This window comes from Mirounga angustirostris, unplaced genomic scaffold (genome assembly GCF_029215605.1).
Source record: "Mirounga angustirostris isolate CCGP_5_RB_7025 unplaced genomic scaffold, mMirAng1.0.hap1 SCAF_8, whole genome shotgun sequence".
Taxonomy (NCBI): Eukaryota; Metazoa; Chordata; class Mammalia; order Carnivora; family Phocidae; genus Mirounga; species Mirounga angustirostris.
Window position 1 is genome coordinate 66,075,984 of NW_026991716.1, and position 19,452 is coordinate 66,095,435.

At 37.6% G+C, this 19,452-nt stretch overlaps 1 long non-coding RNA gene and 1 pseudogene across 1 annotated transcript in view; one reads left to right on the forward strand and one right to left on the reverse strand.

Annotated features, from left to right (window-relative positions):
• Positions 1-19,452, reverse strand: part of LOC123837870 (uncharacterized) — a 253,775-nt gene that overhangs the window by 52,554 nt on the left and 181,769 nt on the right. The gene's annotated exons all lie outside the window — the stretch shown is intronic.
• Positions 1-19,452, forward strand: part of LOC123836450 (Y-box-binding protein 2-like) — a 115,801-nt pseudogene that overhangs the window by 8,064 nt on the left and 88,285 nt on the right.

The window sequence follows — 19,452 nt, forward strand, 5'->3', positions numbered from 1 at the left end:
TGCATTTCCTTGTAAAAATAGTTCAGAAGTGCTTCACTAATTTTATTTTTGGTCAAGGGCAATTTATTAACCAATGATGTGAGCCATTTTATAGAAAAATACAACCTTATGCAGTTAGGCTATTAAAAACTTTAAAACATTGTTTAGGAATATGAAGTTTCAAACTAATCTTGAAAGAAAAAACACATTCCAGTTAACTATTCATATTTCATGAATATAAGGAAAAAAATAAAATTTGTATTTTATGCAAGGTTACTCAGGAACTTTTTCTGGAATGTAAGATAATCAAATGAAATTGAAAACATGAGAGAATATAAAAAAAATCCAACACATAGATACTGGACATGGTTCATGTATCTGAAGAGTGTAACCATAAAAGAAGAATCTAACTCCTTTTGAAAAGCAAATAGAAGCAAGGACCAAATCTTTGGATTTATAGAAACAGAGAAAATTATCATAAATAAATGACAAAACCTGAGTTGTCTGGTAGAAAAAGAAATCTATTTGAAATGGGAAAGCCAAAGAAATCTTCACATCATGGATCAGATCTTGTTTTCAGGACCCTAAACAATTCCTGGCACACAAGAGACACATGATAAGATATATTTCTACATGTGAATGGAAAGATGATGTACGTTGTAATAAGCATTCAAAGTTTATGACAGAACAGGAGGTTTTAAATGTTGGTACTTCATTTTTTTCAATAGTAATCTTTTAATAAGTTATAACTTACTTGTGTAAAGTTGATGAATATGTCATTAAATCCTCAAACTTCTAGTTGTGGAAAATAATTTTTTCTAAGCCTGGTGTCACATGGCCAAAGTGTAAAGTACACTGAAAATATATAATTAAAAATTTATTAAATAAGTCTGCTACTTTGGGGATTTCTACTTCATAAGATGCCTCTGAAGAGTAGATATTTCAAAGATGGAAACCTAAAATTTCAAATGCTTAATCCAATTGGTTATAGTCATTTACTGTCACACACACACACACACGAATTGACACTGTCCCTTACTACAATGCTTTGCTCTTGTTCAGGTACTTCCCCCAATGTAACCTTGATGTGTTTATTGTTGAAATGTCCATCCTGGTTAAAAATCTGCTAAAAAGTGTTTTAATACTATTTACAGTTTTCTTTCTTTTTTTTTTAAGATTTTATTTATTTATTTGAGAAAGAGAGAGTGAGAGTGTGTGAGAGAGAGTGAGAGAGAGCATGAGCAGGGGGAGAGGAGAGGATGACTCCCTGCTGAGCAGGGAACCCAATGTGGGACTCGATGCCATATTCCAGACCACGGGATCATGACCTGAGCCGAGGGCAGTCGCTTAACCAACTGAGTCACTCAGGTGCCCCTATTTACAGTTTTCTTCTGTAGATTATCATTAGGTAATTTTTTTCCCATTTGGAAGATAATTGACTGTTGGTTAAAAAAATGTGCACAAAATATGGGCGCCTGGGTGGCTCAGCTGGTTAAGCGACTGCCTTCGGCCCAGGTCATGATCCTGGAGTCCCGGGATCGAGTCCCGCAACAGGCTCCCTGCTCGGCAGGGAGTCTGCTTCGTCCTCTGACCCTATCCCCTCTCATGTGTTCTCTCTCTCTCATTCTCTCTCTCTCAAATAAATAAATAAAATCTTTAAAGAAAAAAAAATGTGCACAAAATTTATGACTACATGATGTTGATTTTACTCCAATATTTCAAACTCAGTGGCATAAACTTCATAATAACCTTGAATTCAACGTCATTGGAATTTGAAGACCATGATTACAAGAAAATATGATCAGAAATCAATTGACAGTACTCTCTGCTGAATCTCATTATCCACGTTAAAATGCAATGTTTAAGTGGAGAATTTCTACCTATTCACTCTTTTTTCAGTAAGTTGCTTTACTTTTAAGTCATTGTCCTGAAATAATACATAGAAAGCTCTCCAAGGGGATGTTGTAACTTTGCTTGCTGCAATCTGGACCTGAAGAAAGAGTAGGATTAAAGTGGAGGCCAAAGTATCACTATAAATAAAGTCTGAGAGAAAATAATAGAAAAGTGCATTTGCATTATTACTCATTAAGTGCAAGATGATATCAGTTATTGTCATAAATCTATGACGTGGATGAAATAGATTCTTAAGTCACGTTATACTGGGAAGAGTTTGATTTTCCTCTCATTAACACAACATTTAAAAAAAAAACAATGAAGAAAACTGGCTCTGAAAGTGACCTTAGTTATAAGTACTCATGAGTCAAAAAGGAATTTATATTTAAAGAAAATAAATATGGTTTCATTTTTTGGTTGCATATAAAATTATATAAATTCTAAGTGGACATGTTACCACAGTCTGGGACACATGAAATACACATTTTTTTCCTGGTATTTGGAATCACTTTCCAGCTGTCCATAATTTTTAAAAAAGTAAGAGCATTTTGCAAACAGTGTCTCCAGCATTTCTTATTCATCTGTCCACTCATTAGTACCTTACAAACAGCAACGAATACTTCCAAGTTAATGAGCAGAACCACATGTCTAAGGTGCATTTCCAGTATCAACTCCAAGGAGTTTGAATGGTACTGTAGACATTCTCTATAGTTGAAATTAATCTTCATATCTGCCCTTTGACATATGTCCAAAGCAATTGTTTTTCAAAAAAATTTTTATAATATTGAATTGAGCTTAATGGATGCAATACAGCAAAGGATTTGTATTATGTTTAAGTTAATAGAAAATATGAAAATAAGGTATCTGTAATACATAAAATATGCATGTATAACCTAAAGTAAATATTTATATTATCACTCAAGTGATTCTTCACTGACCACCATTGTGTTTAACTTACTGGCTTGATGGAGAGTCTACATGTGATGAAAAATGTATTTCTTATATTTCTTCCCATTTAAAAGCACTAAAATTATAACTGTGAGAGAGATATTTCCAATCTATCATCAAATATTTATTAAGCATTGATTGTTTGATGATTTGGAGAACAGCATGCTTCAAATTCAAATGAAACAAAATATGGTGCCATTTCCCTTTATAAGAAATTTCTTCCCCATTAACTTCACTGAGAACACAGCTGAGAACCAGAAAATGAACAAAAGAAAACTCCTTCTTTAAAACTGATCATTGAGGATGCCTGGGTGGCTCAGTCGTTATGCGTCTGCCTTCGGTTCAGGTCATGATCTCAGGGTCCTGGGATCGAGTCCCGCATCGGGCTTCCTGCTTGGCAGGAAGCCTGCTTCTCCCTCTCCTACTCCCCCTACTTGTGTTCCCTCTCTTGCTGTGTCTCTCTCTGTCAAATAAATAAATAAAATCTTAAAAAAAACCCTGATAATTGGATGTCAGTATCTGCACTGAATTTCATATACTATTGTCATGAAAAAACTGAACATCTTTGTCATTAGCCATAACTAGAACATGACATATAGATCCCAGCCCAGTACAGGTTGGAAACAAGTAACTAGATGTTGATGCTTAAAAAAGGATCATTGTTCTAGATGCTGTTTATTCAACAGATATGTATTTTATTTAGGATTTATGCATGAGAAAGAAAAATTTCTGGGGTGATGAAAGTATTATATAACCATATTGTACTGATGGTTGCCAATTGTATACATTTACTCAAATGTATCAGATGACATTTACAGTGGTATAGGAATTTTTATGTGATGTAAATTATATGTCAATATAGCTTTTAAAAATACATAAATGGGGAGGGTTGTTAGGTAAGTAGAGGTATTGTTAGATGGATATAGATGCCATGAGACAAGAATAGTAAATTGCAAATGGTAGAATCTAAGTGATGAGTTTAATAGGTGTTCACTATAAATATTTTTTGAATTTATTGTATGTTTGAAAAATTGTGTAACTTTTTTTTTAGCCAAAAGCAACTATTTTTTTATTATGTTATGTTAATCACCATACATTACATCATTAGTTTTTGATGTAGTGTTCCATGATTCATTGTTTGCGTATAACACCCAGTGCTCCATGCAGAATGTGCCCTCTTTAATACCCATCACCAGGCTAACCCATCCCTTCACCCCTCTCCCCTCTAGAACCCTCAGTTTGTTTTTCAGAGTCCATAGTCTCTCATGGTTTGTCTCCCGCTCCAATTTCCCCCCCCTTCATTCTTCCCCTCCTGCTATCTTCTTCTTTTTTTTTTTTTTTTTTAACATATAATGTATTATTTGTTTCAGAGGTACAGGTCTGTGATGCAACAGTCTTACACAATTCACAGCACTCACCATAGCACATACCCTCCCCAATGTCTATCACCCAGTCACCCCATCCCTCCCACCCACCCCCTCCAGCAACCCTCAGTTTGTTTCCTGAGATTAAGAATTCCTCATATCAGTGAGGTCATATGATACATGTCTGTCTCTGATTGACTTATTTCACTCAGCATAATACCCTCCAGTTCCATCCACATCATTGCAAATGGCAAGATTTCATTTCTTTTGATAGCTGCATAATATTCCATTGTATATATATACTACATCTCATTTATCCATTCATCTGTCGATGGACATCTTGGCTCTTTCCACAGTTTAGCTATTGTGGACATTGCTGCTATAAACATCGGGGTGCACGTACCCCTTTGGATCACTACATTTGTATCTTTGGGGTAAATACCCAGTAGTGCAATTGCTGGATCATATGGTAGTTCTATTTTCAACTTTTTGAGGAAACTTCATACTGTTTTCCAGAGTGGCTGCACCAGCCTGCATTCCCACCAACAGTGTAGGAGGGTTCCGCTTTCTCTGCATCCCCGCCAAAATTTCTCATTTCCTGACTTCTTAATTTTAACTATTCTGACTGGTGTGAGGTGGTATCTCATTGAGGTTTTTTTTTTTATTTATTTTTTTTTATTTATGTATTTGAGACAGAGAGAATGAGAGAGAGAGAGAGCACAGGAGAGGGGGGAGGGTCAGAGGCAGAAGCAGGCTCCCCGCCGAGCAGGGAGCCCGATGCGGGACTCAGTCCCGGGACTCCAGGATCATGACCTGAGCCGAAGGCAGTCGCCCAACCAACTGAGCCACCCAGGCGCCCCTCATTGAGGTTTTGATTTGGATTTCCCTGATGCCGAGCAATGTTGAGCACTTTTTCACGTGTCTGTTGGCCATTTGGATGTCTTCTTTGGAAAAATGTCTGTTCATGTCTTCTGCCCATTTCTTGATTGGATCCTTTGTTCTTTGGGTGTTGAGTTTGATAAGTTCTTTATAGATTTTGGATACTAGCCCTTTATCTGATATGTCATTTGCAAATATCTTCTCCCATTCTGTCAGTTGTCTTTTGGTTTTGTTGACTGTTTCTCCTGCTGTGCAAAAGCTTTTTATCTTGATGAAGTCCCAATAGTTCATTTTTGCCCTTGCCTCCCTTGCCTTTGGCGATGTTTCTAGGAAGAAGTTGCTGCGGCTGAGGTCGAAGAGGTTGCTGCCTGTGTTCTCCTTTAGGATTTTGATGGACTCCTGTCTCACATTGAAGTCTTTCATCCATTTTGAGTCTATTTTTGTGCATGGTGTAAGGAAATAGTCCAATTTCATTCTTCTGCATGTGGCTGTCCAATTTCCCCAACACCATTTGTTGAAGAGACTGTCTTTTTTCCATTGGACATTCTTTCCTGCTTTGTCGAAGATTAGTTGACCATAGAGTTGAGGGTCCATTTCTGGGCTCTCTATTCTGTTCCATTGATCTGTGTGTCTGTTTTTGGGCCAGTACCATACTGTCTTGATGATGACAGCTTTGTAATAGAGCTGGAAGTCCGGAATTGTGATGCCGCCAGCTTTGCTTTTCTTTTTCAACATTCCTCTCACTATTCGGGGTCTTTTCTGGTTCCATTCAAATTTTAGGATTATTTCTTCCATTTCTTTGAAAAAAGTGGATGGTATTTTGATGGGGATTGCATTGAATGTGTAGATTGCTCTAGGTAGCATTGACATCTTCACAATATTTGTTCTTCCAATCCGTGAGCATGGAACGTTTTTCCATTTCTTTGTGTCTTCCTCAATTTCTTTCATGAGTATTTTATAGTTTTCTGAGTACAGGTTCTTTGCCTCTTTGGTTAGATTTATTCCTAGGTATCTTATGGTTTTGGGTGCAGTTGTAAATGGGATTGACTCCTTAATTTCTCTTTCTTCTGTCTTGTTGTTGGTGTATAGGAATGCCACTGATTTCTGTGCATTGATTTTATATACTGCCACTTTACTGAATTCCTGTATGAGTTCTCGCAGTTTTGGGGTGGAGTCTTTTGGGTTTTCCACATAAAATATCATATCATCTGCGAAGAGTGAGAGTTTTGATTTCTTCTTTGCCGATTCAGATGCCTTTTATTTCTTTTTTTGTCTGATTGCTGTGGCTAGCACTTCTAAAACTATGTTGAATAGCAGTGGTGATAGTGGACATCCCTGCCATGTTCCTGACCTTAGGGGGAAAGCTTTCAGTTTTTCCCCATTGAGAATGATATTCGCTGTGGGTTTTTCATAGATGGCTTTTATGATATTGACTTATGTACCCTCTATCCCTATACTCTGAAGAGTTTTGATCAAGAAAGGTTGCTGTACTTTGTCAAATGCTTTTTCTGCATCTATTGAGAGGATCCTACGGTTCTTGTTCTTTCTTTTATTAATGTATTGTATCACATTGATTGATTTGCAGATGTTGAACCAACCTTGCAGCCCAGGGATAAATCCCACTTGGTCGAGGTGAATAATCCTTTTAATGTACTGTTGGATCCCATTGGCTAGTATTTTGGTGAGAATTTTTGCATCCATGTTCATCAAGGATATTGGTCTGTAATTCTCCTTTTTGATGGGGTCTTTGTCTGGTTTTGGGATCAAGGTAATACTGGCCTCATAAAATGAGTTTGGAAGTTTTCCTTACATTTCTATTTTTTGGAACAGTTTCAGAAGAAGTGTAAGAACATTTTTGAGAAAAATATAGCACAATCAGTATATTATATGTTTATCCATGAGCAGATATATATATACACATATATATAATGGGAATATTATTTAGCCATAAAAAATGATATCTTGCCATTTGCAACAACATGGAAGAACTTGAAGGGTGTTACTCTAAGTGAAATAAGTCAGAGAAAGACAAATACAGTATAATTTCACTTATATGTGGAATCTAAAAAACAAATGGGTAAACAAACAAAAAAGCAGAAATACAGAGAGCAAATTAGTGGTTGCCAAAGGGAAGGGAAATGGAGAGATGGACAAAATGGATGAAGGGAATGGGAGGTACCTTCCAGTTATGGAATGAAGAAGTCACAGGGATAAAAAGTACAGTGGGGGGCGCCTGGGTGGCTCAGTTGGTTAAGCGACTGCCTTCGGCTCAGGTCATGATCCTGGAGTCCCTGGATCGAGTCCCGCATCAGGCTCCCTGCTCGGCAGGGAGTCTGCTTCTCCCTCTGACCCTCCTCCCTCTCATGCTCTCTGTCTCTCATTCTCTCTGTCTCAAATAAATAAAAAAAAAAAAAAAAAAAAAGTACAGCGGGAATATAGTCAATGGTATTGTAATAGGGTTGTATGGTGAGAGAAGGTAGCTATGCTTATGGTGAGCATAATGTAACATATAGAGTTGTCAAATTACTATGTTGTACATCTGAAACTAATGTAACATTGTGTATCAACTATACCTAAAAAACACATACACATACATACCAAAATAAGCAAACAAAAAGACACTTTCTCTAGCTGTCAGGTTATTACAGACTGGTTCCCTGCAGGGTTCAGCCTTACCACTGTGGGCACTGACCCAGCTTTCTACACTCAAGAGGAGCATGCTGGCCAGCTCAGCCTCAAGACTGCTCAGAGTTACAGTTTCTACCTTCAGGTAGAAGTTAATCTAAGTCTTGGGGAGAAAGGGTCATTGTGACAATGATGAAAATAAAATATTTTGTGAAATTCTGTCAGTGGTTTCTATCATTTTTGTGTTTTAATATTTCTCATATAGTGATAAAAGAATCAAAGTATAGTTTAATTTAGAGCAAAGGTCGGCAAACTTTTCCTATAAAGGCCAGATAATAAATATGGTTGATCCTTAAAAAAATGTGTGGGTTAAGGGCACTGATCCCTTACAGTCAAAAATCTGTGTATACATTTTGACCCTCCAAAACTTAATTACTAATAGCCTACTAGTTATCAGAAGTCTTACCTATAACAAAAGCAGTCAGTTAATGCATTTTGTATATACATTATATACTGTATTCTTACAATAAAGTGAGCTTAAGAAATGTTAAGAAAATCATAAGAGAGAAAATACTGTTACAGTACTGTACTGTATTTATCAAAAATAATCTACTTATAGGTGGACCCATGCAGTTCAAAACTGTGTTGTTCAAGAGTCAACTGTGTTGTTCAAGAGTTTTCTGTTTTGCAGGCCATGTAATTCTACTCAACTCTGCAGTTGCATATAAAAGTAGCCACAGACAATTCATAAGCAGATGAATGTAGCTGTATTCTAATAAATGTTTTTTCACAAAAACAGGCACAGGGCCAGATTTGGCCTGCAGGCTGTATTTTGCTGGCTATGGCTTAAAAAGATGATTAATTCCTAATTTTGCGGGGATAGTCCATAAAGAAAGTGTTACCAGTGAAGGGCAACACGGTTGCTTTGGATATTCAGTAGCATGTTGGTTTCCCAGGGCTTGGAAACAAAGTATCCCAAACTCCTTGGCTTAAAACAACAGAAATGTATTGGCTTGCAGTTTGGGATGGAAATCTAAAATCAAGGTGTTGAAAGAGTCATGCTGTCTCTGATGTCTCTAGGGGAGAATACTTCTTTGCCTTCTCCTAGCTTCTGGTGTTTTCTAGCAATTCTTAGAATTCCTTGGTCTGTAGATGTATAGCTCTAATCTCTGCCTCTGCCATCACATGACTGTCTTCTCTGTGTCTCTATGTCCAAAATATCCTCTTTTTATAAGGACACCAGTTATTGATTGAAGGCCCACTTTCCTCCAGTATGACCTTATCTTAACTAATTACATCTACAATGATCCTATTTCCAAATAAGATCACATTCTGGGGCACTGGGGGTTAGGATATATATATATATATATATATATACAGAGAGAGAGGGAACGCAATTCAATCCATAACAAATAATATTATCATTTGGAAACAAGGAATCACCAAATCCTCTCTTGTCAAACACTATTCCTGACAATGGGGGTTCCTTGCTCAAATGATATATACAGAAGTAAATGTAGCCAGTGGGGACATGTAAAAGATTTTATTTTCAACTAGGCCAGTCCAGCACATCCTGTCTGGATGTGGTCTTCCATAGTCATCTGCACTGGAGGGTGTGATTTGAATCAAAGTCTCAAACAAGGCTCCTCCATCCCCTACACTCCAAATTCCCATCTGGTATACATACTCATCCTGGCTAGGTACACTGTGGGAAGAAGTTAGGGAGAGGAAGGAGGGTTTATATGTCAACTCTAAGAGCAGTACACGTACATTGAGCCTCATAGCTATCTTCGATTTTTCTTCTTTTACATATATTACTTCTCTTCTTGCTCTCTGTGGTGACTGTTTTCTGGCTACCACCATACATCTGAATGTTTAGAGATTTGCCTGTAAAAAGGGGATCGAGAAATGTTAAAGGCTCTCAACAACTTCCTTCTTGATTAATCAAAAAAGTAGTAAAGAAATAGAAAGTAGAATGGAAAAACTAGAGCTCTGCAATAAAGTGAAGAGTCATTCAAACCATTTATATCATAAACAGTTGTGGAACTGGGAATCTACTTGTGTCAGGCAGAGGTTGGGTCGGTTCTCTGCAGTTGTTTGCCTCATACCAGTACTCTTCCATTCTTTCTGTATCGATTCTTATCATTTCTTGTGTCTTTCCTCCATTGCATCTTGTGTAGGCATAGCCAAATAAACATCATCCAGCAGCCTGTACATATAAAAGTGTCACACTTCAACACCCCAAGTAGTTTTGTTAGGAATCCTAGCCCTTTGCCCAGCAGGAAATCCTATTTTCTCAGGGAAACACCCTTGCCCTGGTATTTGCTGAGCACTCGGAGTTGCTTACCTCTGTTACCAGATTATTTCTAGCTGTGCTCCCCCCAGTAGTTTGTGGGTTTTTTGTTATCTCCTGTGAGAAGCCCTAAGAGGGAAGGGGTTTCCTTGTAAGGCATCAGAGATATTCTCTGCCATTCTGCAGGCCTGCTCCACTCATGATCATCTCTTTCATAGGTACTCCCAGACTTCTGGGAGTCTTTGTGACAAAGTTCTTGCCTTTTTACCTAAGCCATCCGCTTTCAAGAGGTTTCTGATATTGGAGGGCAGAGTGGGGAGTAGATTTGTGTTGAGAAATGGTCAAGGGGAGATTCACCCTGTACCTGATGGTTTTGTCCAAAATCGAAGGCTCTACTTCTCGGTGCAGTCCACTCTGCCAAACTGGCCTTCGCTTCTGATGACTTTCCTTCAGAGTATCCACCCCTATTTCATCATTGCTCCTGGTTTCCTCTTTTCCTTATAGAGAGACTTTTTGTTATTTTCATAGTGCCCATCTTACTTCCCCCAATGGAAGCATTCAAATGCTCTTTTTTTTAAAAAAGATTTTACTTATTTATTTGAGAGAGAGCACAAGTGGGGGAAAGGGTAGAGGCAGAGGAAGAGGGACAAGCCGACTCTCTGCTGAGCATGGAGCCCAGGAATCCAATGCAGGGCTGGATCCCAAGACCCTGAGATCATGACCTGAGCTGAAGTCAGATGCTTAACCTGAGCCACCCAGATGCCCCTCAAATGTTCTTTCTTTAGAACTTAGTTTTACAAATCTTCTATGCCTCAGCTTTCTCACTACAAATGGACAAGTTGTTTTTGTTCTTTTTGGAGAGAGAGAGAGTTCTCCCACATGAGTGGTGTTTGGGCCAGAGGGAGAAAGAGAGAGAGAGGAAATCCTAAGGAGGCTCCTCACCCAGTGTGGAGCCTGATGTGGGGCTCAATCCCATGACCCCAAAATCATGACCTGAGCCTAAATCAAGAGTCGGATGGTTAACTGACTTAGCCACCCACGCAGCCCACAAATGAACAAGTTTAACCAAATGATCTCTGGATGAAGCAGCTTGCTGGAAGAGAATGAATATTACTTGCTGAGGCAGATCAAGTTGCTAGTCTTGTCTTTGCCCAGAGCTTATTCTCTAGTTTGGGCAAGTCTAATGGCCTGAGCCTCTTCCTGCTAATTGAGAGAGTAGAACTAACGGATATCTAAGGTCCCTAAATAAATGTAGATTTAATTTATATTATGGAAGTCTTTCATCCTATCTGTTAATCTTAAATTCTTTCCTGAATCTCATCTGTTGTGTCCTCTCTTCTACATTGGCTGGGCTGCTTGACTTTCTTTGGTCATTTTTTATCAGAGTTCTCAGTTTATGGTGAACTTCATTATTGAGTTACATGAACTACATTATACTCAGTGGTGTTTAACCATAAATTAAAAATATACATAAAGACCAATGGCATCGCCAGATTTTAGTTTATTAATTAGTAGAGAAAATACAACTAACATTAAGTATGACCATAATTTGATAAATAGTAGAAAAGGCAATTTTTTTCAAAAATAAACATTTGACACTAACATTGGCTTTTGTGCCCTCTTTCAACACAGACTGGGGCCAACATATATACCTTACATCTTTCACATTCTATTAGGTGAATTATTCCTCCGGACTATTTACCTCATCCAAGGTCTCTTATGGAGAACGAAACCAAATCTCATATCTGCAGAGACATATGTGTCAGGGTAGTAAGAAGAGAGAAAAGACAGCACAGCTGTGTCAATTCCTCATTGTCTTGAATTAGAATGTCTTTCTGTATAAGTTTTTCTTTAGATTCTTTTCAGTGGGTCAATATGAAGTGGGCAGATTGGAGCGTAACCCCAAGCTAGGCTTGGGAAGGTCTTATCTAGGCTTTGTCTTCAATGTAGAGGCTTTTTAATAATCATCATGGAGAGTTACCCAACATATGTTCTTCTCAGAGAGCACACAGAATGGATCAATGGAGGTATTTGGTACTTTGTATATAACAAAATCTCAGAGGCTCAATATATGGCACTATACCAGATGTCATATTTAATCCCATTACTTATTTGAAGAGTTTGTCTACTATCTGTTCCCCAAAATCCCAACATATGCCACTGAATAGTGTTCAGAACTATTTGATCCTTAGATGGGAATATCTGTTTGTTTTGTTTATTTTACTTTGAAGTCTTCCTAATATCAGCAGTAGCTTAACTTTTGTTTTGTCTTGTTTATAAACCACTTAAATAGTTAATTCGATTTTTGTCCTTTTCAAGCAATGAGCATGAGTCTGTCACTCTGTCTGGGAAGTATCCTATTGTAACTGCCTCTGAACTTCCTGAACTCTGGCCAGCCAGTTTTGATATGTTCTCCAAAGGTCTGATTACTGAAGATAATTTCCTTTTGTTTGTGATAATACTTCCATAATTGCACTTATAAATGAAAGGGCAGAATGAATCCCTTCGAAACTAGAAACTCACAGATTTTATTATCTTGTGCTCAATCAAATTCAATTTTGCTTCCAATGCTTTTCACACTCTGGTCACATAAATGGGGCTGCATAGTTCTGTGACTTCTTTTCACTCTCTGTTTTGATCTCTCTTACTTAATGCGGATGCTCATTTTCAGGGCAATTCCTCCTTCTTAGGAAGCAAGATGCAACACTGGTAACAGATACCATCATACATGTAAAGGCAGACCAAATGATCATTGGAATGTAAAATCTAAATGGTTCAATGGCCTATAAAGAAAAGTGATTTCTGTATAGACTGAGAGAATGATTTTTGATCGAGTCATACTCCTGTAAGTCCTATCTTCCAACGTGATTACTTCAGAGAGAAGTGCCCTGCATTAGACCATTAATTGCTGAAAGGGATTTCAAGAAATAGTTGTGGAGATAAAAGTCAGAAAACCTTATGGCTTTGGCTGTTTTATTAAACATCTTTATGACAAATTTTCTCACACTATGAAAGAAATCACTGATTTACTCTAAAGAGAACAGTGTGACAAAAACAATGATTGTAAAAAGCTTTGAAAATGTTAAACTGAGTATCTTTATGGAAAGAAATCATACCAACTCCCCAAATTTAAAGCAGCCTCCATTATAATTCAAAAACTGTAGATTCCATATTTCTGGTGGTTCTGTCAGCCCTGAAGTTGAGGTTGACAAACCTCTCAGTTAAGTTGCCCATGAACAGCTTGTTGTCTTCAAGCAGACAAAACCAAAACAACAAAAAAAGCAAACAAACAAAATAACACATTTCAGTGTCTTTGTATTCTGGACTCTAGTAGTCCTTCCAGTAGTCCAAATATTTGAAGCAAGAAAGAACAATGAACTCCAAGGGGAAAAGAAGACTCCCCCACCTCCCCACCCCCAAAGAACACCTAATCTCCACTATTTAACTAGTTTTGTCAATAATGAATGTCTCCATGCATTTCGAATTATGGCCTCTAAAAGAGTCTCTTGATTTCTTTATAAACTGTTAAAAATATAAAAGAAAAAGAAATAGCCAAAATGGCCAACAAACATTTATTGAGGGTTTGTTATTTTAGTTTCAGAAGGTACACACAGGAGTATTTATATATGGAAATTGGGGTATAGTTAGTAATTGGAAAATTAAGTTGTAAATGGTTTTCCAAAGACATTTCCTCCTCTGAATCACTGTAGTGATTGTATAATAGCAGTGTAATATATTATACTACACTACAGTGCACTGTGATATAATAGCATCTCCGTTTAGATTCCAAACAAATATTTTGGCCTCCTGATACCAGAGCACTACTACTTCATTAATTTAGTAGAGCCTCCTTGTTGAGCTCTTGGCAGCTTTTATGGCTAGGACTTGTGACAAAGGACAGGATCATCCCCCTCCCCCAATATGGTGATTGTAGATTTGCAATCAGAAAGGGAACTTGTCCAACCTACTATAGATAAAAATATGTTCCTGGACTAAAAGTTAAACTGAGTATGTTCAACAATACTGAATCCCATACTATGAGAGAATCTGAAGGCAAAATCTTTAGGGATATGGATATTCCCATGTAGTGCATATATGGGGAAATAAAATAGTAAAGCATCAAGGTTCTGATACAAACAACACCTACCATTGAGACTGTGATTCAGATGTGATTGTCTAGTTCCTATATCTCTGACTACTAGACTTAGAACCAAGAAGCTGATTTGGATGTTAACAAAATTAAAAATTGGGAGAAAACATTCGGTGAGTTGATTTAAAGGCACTTCTTCCTCCCTTTTTAATACCCTCCATAGCATTGTTACTTTTTGTGTAAAATTATAAGCCCTTGCACCTTAAACTTTACTTTTATTTTTATTTTTAAGATTTATTTATTTATGAAAGAGAGAGAGCACAAGCGTGCACAAGCAAGGGGAGAGGCAGAGGGAGAGAGAATTCCAAGCAGACTCCCTGCTGAGCAGGGAGCCCCATGTGTGGCTTGATCTCAAGACCCTGACATCATGACCTGAGCCCAAATCAAGAGTCCAACACTTAACCAAATAATTCACCCAGGCATCCCTTAAACTTTACTTTTAAAACAATATTTATCAAGAGTATTTTTTTAAAGATTTTATTTATTTATTTCAGAGAGAGAGAATGAGAGAGAGCACATGAGAGGGGGGAGGGGCAGAGGGAGAAGCAGACTCCCTGCCGAGCAGGGAGCCCGATGCAGGACTCGATCCTGGGACTCCAGGATCATGACCTGAGCCGAAGGCAGTCGCTTAACCAACTGAGCCACCCAGGTGCCCTATCAAGAGTATTTTTAAGAAAGCTTTTATTCCCTTCCAAATACACACTGCTGAACACCTGCTAAAAATCTCTTATTTCTTCAGGGTTAACTTTTACTTACTAGTTTTTGCTGGGCCCTGAGTCTGTTATGTCTCTGCACATGCACTTAGGTTTCATTTTCTGTCGCTGTACCCTTCAAAGGCTATTACAGTGGGAAAGTCTAGTCTTTTAAATGGTAAGAGTTCTTTTTTTCTCCCAGGAGAAAAATATTTTAATTCCACAAATACAAAGACTTTTTTTTTTAAGATTTTATTTATTTATTTGGCAGAGAGAGAGAGCACAAGCGGAGCAGCAGAGGGAGAGGGAGAAGCAGGCTCCCCCAGAGCAGGGAGCCCGAGGTGGGGCTCGATCCCGGGACCCTGGGATCATGACCCAAGCTGAAGGCAGACGCTTAACCAACTGAGCCACCTAGGCGCCCCTAAATAGAAAGACTTTTTGACTACAATGCAAACTATCACACATAACCAAATCCATAGCACTAGGTAGCTTAAATGAAATTTGCATATAAATTATTTAAAACCTCAATAATAACCCTGTCATTACCATAGTTCTTGGGGTTATAGTTCATTAGCTGTATAGTTCATTAGCTCTTTGGGCTATAGTTCATTAGCTGGGTTATAGTTCACAAGTAGTGATACTAATCAAAGTGACAGATGATTTTGTGAGTGAAAAGTGAAAAGGGAGGAAAAACCTTTGGGAAGTTGCTATTGACAGAGATCAAGGGGCCCTAAAACTTTTTTTTTTTTTAAAGATTGTTTATTTATTTATTTGACAGAGAGAGAGAGACAGCAAGAGAGGGAACACAAGCAGGGAGAGTGGGAGAGGGAGAAGCAGGCTTCCCGCTGAGCAGGGAGCCCGATGCAGGACTCGATCCCAGGACCCTGAGATCATGACCTGAGCCAAAGTCAGATGCTTAACAACTGAGCCACCCAGGCACCCCAAGGGGCCCTAAAACTTTATATACATACATATATATATATATAGATCATGTTTTATATATATTATAATATATATGCACATTTATGTAATATATATACACACATATACATACATATAAAAGATATATATAATATATATAACATATCATTATAAGCCACTGTTACTGTCTTTTGTGCTGCTGTCTCTACCTCTAACAAATTAATAAGTGTTTAAATGATATGTCCATAGCCCACAGCATCTTTCTGTTGGCTTAACAAGAGCCAATAAATGTTAGAGAAATATTTCACTAGAATACATAGACAAAGGAGTTACTCTTGTAATATGTGGGGTATTTAATTATTATTATTTTTAAAGATTTTATTTATTTATTTGACAGAGAGAGACACAGTGAGAGAGGGAACACAAGCAGAGGGAATGGGAGAGGGAGAAGCAGGCTTCCCGTGGAGCAGGGAGCCCGATGTGGGGCTCGATCCCAGGACCCTGGGATCATGACCTAAGCCGAAGGTAGATGCTTAATGACTGAGCCACCCAGTGTCCCTAATTATTATTTTTATTATGAAAGTGAACTGAAGGTTTCAATAGAAGTCTTGTGATGGTTTCTCAAGGATCTCTTCTGATTTTAAACAAAGGATTCCTTATTGGGGTCCAAGATAAACATAGATTTTTCTAATGAGTAAAAACTTGCCAAAATTTCAATATAAACATGACCAGAATGTGAGCTCTGGACATCAGGGACCACATATGATTTGCTCACCACTGTATGCCCAGTGCCTAGAACAGTGTCCAACTCATAGAAGGTGCTCAATTAATATTTGTTGACTATTTAATAAGTGAAAGTCAAATGTCTCCATGACTCAGTAAGTCTAGGAATGATTTTTGTTTAACTCTTGTACATCCATAATTGGATAAATTACAACAAATATAGGTTTAGTTCTCATACATATTTGATGTTCATGAACAAATATTTATGAGTGATAGAACAGGGGACATAATGAGATACAATATAAAATAACTCTTGCTCACGTTGCTGAAATGTTAATATAGAAAACAGACTATGAAGACAAAGATAAAAAACAGGGCAGGTCAAGAAAGTGATGGGAGGTGTTTTACCTAAAAACAAAACAAAACTTTAACATATAATGTATTATTTGTTTCAGGGGTACAGGTCTGTGATCCATCAGTCTTACATAATTCACAGCGCTCACCATAGCACATACCCTCCCCAATGTTCCTGACCCAGCCAGCCCATCCCTCCCACCCTCCTCCACTCCAGCAATGCTCAGTTTGTTTCCTGAGATTAAGAGTCTCTTATGGCTTGTCTCCCTCTCTGGTTTCATCTTGTTTCATTTTTCCCTCCCTTCCTCTATGATCCTCTGTCAAAACAAAACTTGTATTGAGTGAAGAAATGGTATACGAAAATCTGGGGAAAGGTCACAAATATGCAGAAAGAATGGTATGCAAAGCACCTGAGGTAGCAATAAGTTTGGCAAGTCCAAAGAACAGCAAACAGACTAGTGTCATTGGAAATATACTGAAAGAAAAGGAGAGAGATAGGAGATGACTTAAGAAAGAACGCCAGAGTGAGATCACATAACACTGTTTGGGTTTTGAACACAAGACTGATGCAATATTGGTTGTTTTGTATGTAAGAAACTGGTAGCTACATAAAGATAAAAACCAGTGGTAGGGAATGGATGTGATGGAGATAGATATTTGAAGTTCAATTGTAAGCACTAAGGTGAGCCCTACATCTGGATCCAAGGCAAAGACAAAGTGATGCTCCAGGAACTCGGCCTTAGAATGGAGTGTGGTTTGGAATTTAGCAGGTGTTTCTTTGCACTTCAGGCACTTACTGAAGGTCTACTGGTAGTGAAAAAGGCAAAGCTATCTGTAGCTCTGTGTTTTTAATCCTCGGAACTTAAGTTCTTTTTTGTGTATTGCAATAACTTCTCTGCCATGGCCAAGAGTTACTCAAAGCATTCTTACACTGAATCTTCTGGGACTCCAGTTGTTGGAACTCCAAGGGAAAATTGCTCTCCCCACACTGAGATACTGCCTTCCGGGGTGTAGGTATATGTATGGTCCACCTGATAACTTTGTTACTGCTCCAAACTTTCAATTAGGTTTTGCACCGGTCTATGATTGGAATCACCACTGTAACATGAGCTGCCTAGGTAAAGATTAATGAGCTGCCTGGAGAGTTGATCCTCAGGGATCTCTTTAATCTTATTTTCCTGACTCAATCTATACAAACCTCTCCCACAATGCAGTTAAAATCATTAAATAACACATACCAGGAAAAATAAAGGGGCACACACTGCACATGCAGATCTTCAACAAAAGGCAGCATGGGTATTAAGTGTTTTGGCTTCTTTCCCAGCTCAGTAATGATTAGTGAAGTCGTGTGTAGAAAATATTTGCAGCATGCAAAATTTCTGAAGCTGTTGCTAAATCAAAAATGAATGCAAATAATGTGTAGTTTGCAAAGCTTTAATTAGTTCAACCAGAAGGATGACTATTTGCATTGATATGACAGGACTTCTGGATGAATACTTTTAAATTGTGATAGACCAATGCTGTTACATCATTAAATAAATTATCTCAGTCTGTAAAATTTTGAAAAATGGAGGCCTAAAGTCAGAATTGCAGCGTTCAATCATTTAATTCTGCAATCATTGAGTACTTTCCTTGTACAAAACCCTTTCCTAGTAAATACATGAACTGTATGTTGATTTTGGATAAAGTGGTATTTCTTATTAGTACATTACAATTGATCTCAGGGGTGATAAAGCACTGAGTCAATGTTGCTAACATTTTTTTTTTTAAGATTTTTTTTTTTTTTGAGAGAGAGAAAGAGAAAGAGCACATGAGGGGGGGAGGGTCAGAGGGAGAAGCAGACTCCCTGCCAAGCAGGGAGCCCGATGCGGGACTCGATCCTGGGACTCCAGGATCATGACCTGAGCCAAAGGCAATCGCTCAACCAACTGAGCCATTCAGGTGCCCTGTTGCTAACATTTTTAAAGTGATTTTTATGCAATATGTATAATTTGACACAATCTCTCTAAATAATTTCCCATTTTTATCAGCTCTTGCCACCAGAAGAGGGACTGAAGAGTACTTTAGGAAGATCATTTCTAAGTTAAGACACATATGAAGGACACATATGAGTAACATAGAAGAAGGTTTTGATTAATGAAAATAAATATTAAAAGTATAGAACATTGTAAAAATGTAATTTCAAAAATTAATTCAAAGTTTAATATAATTATAAACAAAATTCTGATGGGATTTTAAAATTAAATGTGTCAAAGTGCTTCAACTGTTCATATAAAAGCATAAATGAATAAGAAGAGCCTCCCAAAATGTTGAGAAAAAAAAAAGATCAATGAGTTCATGCCCTTCCAAGGATTACATGTATTAAACATATGATTATAAGATGCACTCAAAAAGTCTTGCAACAAAATGGATAGTAGGAAAAATAATCCTGACATTGCAGTAAGTTAAAATAAATTTGTGTCACAAATCAGTGAAGAAGCAATTAGACAGAGTAATTAACTTATTGCAAAAATATAATCAAATCTTTATTCCCATAGCTTAACAAAATAAATTTTAGATGCATAGAGTTAAATATGCAAAAATAGACTCATCTGAAAAAATTTAAAATATATGTGAATATATATCTGCTGT